Raw genomic sequence first — 1,822 nt, forward strand, 5'->3', positions numbered from 1 at the left:
TTAAGTTTGCAAGGCCAGCACTCAGTCCATTGAGCCACACCAGGCAGGGCTCAAAATAGCTTTTTACAGTTGGTTTGTATGAATCAGCATCCAAACAAACCCACACATATTTGGTTACTGTCCTAAATTCTTGTAATGAGAAGCAGTCCTCTCCACCCCTTCCTCTCATGAGATTGGCTTGTTCCAGAAACCAGATTGACTGTTTCATACTGCCTCATGTCAGAAGACAAATAATGGTTGCTTTTCCATTTTTGATGATTAGTGGGTCCAGGCACTTGGAAGTTTCCCAACAAGATTTCATCCATTGATGATTGTTGCCTGACTTGTGTTATCAGCGAATGCAAAATGGTGATTCTGTTCCTAATTCTATCATTTTTTTCCACATTACTAGCTCATAATCTATAAGAGAACTCCCTCTCATCACCTTTTTCCTCTTTGTCATCAGCTGTTATTCTGAATTACAGTTCACATTGGGAAGGCAGGATAAATGCTTGTTACCTCTTACTTGGCAGTTTTCAGGAACTGATCACTAGTTACTTCCAGTTTTGTACTAGTTGATTTTTTTGGTTTTCTATCTCTTTAAAAAGACCATTATGAACCCTCTCTTTTTTGCATTGAGCATCAAAATTAAGCAGAGGTTCAACAGAGTCAGCTCTGATCTTTACCTTTCTAGGTAAACTGGTAAAGATCAGAAGCTGAGAAACATCAGTTAAAAGATTGCCTATCAATAAAAATTACAAATGTACCTAAATTTTGGTTCCGTAATTCTAGAAATTTATGCCATCCATATAGTCACAATTTGAAGTAACTTGTAGATACCAGGTTATTTATATTAGCGTTGCTTATAATTGCAAAAGACTGGAAACCACCTAAACACCCATTAATATTTTTTTAAAGATTAATAGGAGACTAAGTTATACTGTATTCATAAAATTAAATACTAAGCAGTCATAACGAAGAATGAAGTTTTTATGTACAGAAATGGAATAATCTCCAAGGTACACTCAGTTAAAAGAAGCAAAATGCAAAGTGTGTGTATTGCTGTTTTAACTGAATGGGAGAAAGGTATATGTATTTGCATATGTGTATAAATACATAAAATATCTTGGACCTGTCATAAGAAACTGCCTGTATGGATGTGGTCTGGGACGCTGGAAACAGAGGTGGGAGTCTTCACTTCATACCCTTTGTATCTCGAATTTTTGAGTCATGTGAATATCTTATTACAAAAATAAATACAACTAATATAAAAAGATTTTGCAATTGTTAAAGTCAAAGATAGCCTAATCTGAGGCAAGATGAGTGGAGAGAAGACATATCTGTTCATTACAGAAGCATTTAAGATCTTATGGATTGGGGAACCAAGCCTCAAGATGCACCAATTTTGAGCTCTCTCTCAGAGTTGGTCCTTAACCAAGGAGCAGCCCTTAGCTTGTATTTAGGCCACTAAGTCGGGGGAGACATGGGAGACGCTTATTCCATCTTAAAACTATCTTGGCTAGCTCCTCCCATGCTTTTTAAAACGTTTCGTGTAAGCAAAGGAGTTTAATAGGTGCCATTATTTGGGAAGAAAAAGGTTTTACCCCACCCCTTCTATGTATTTGTATGTCCCGAACTATTTCGTTTGTGGAAACGCGTGAAACAGAGCTTTTAAGTGCTTCAGGAAAGAACAGAATTGATTACATTCTTTTTCATCCGCATCCCATCTCCCAGTGAGGGAGTGGGGCAAAACCAATGACAAAACCCAGAGTTCAAGCCATAGTCTCACTCGAGTGTTGTGTCCCTAGGTCAGAGTTTTTCTATTCCTGACCCATCCCAGTCC

Source organism: Pteronotus mesoamericanus, unplaced genomic scaffold (genome assembly GCF_021234165.1).
Source record: "Pteronotus mesoamericanus isolate MK-2021 breed Mesoamerican mustached bat unplaced genomic scaffold, CSHL_Meso_final contig_101, whole genome shotgun sequence".
Classification (NCBI taxonomy): Eukaryota; Metazoa; Chordata; class Mammalia; order Chiroptera; family Mormoopidae; genus Pteronotus; species Pteronotus mesoamericanus.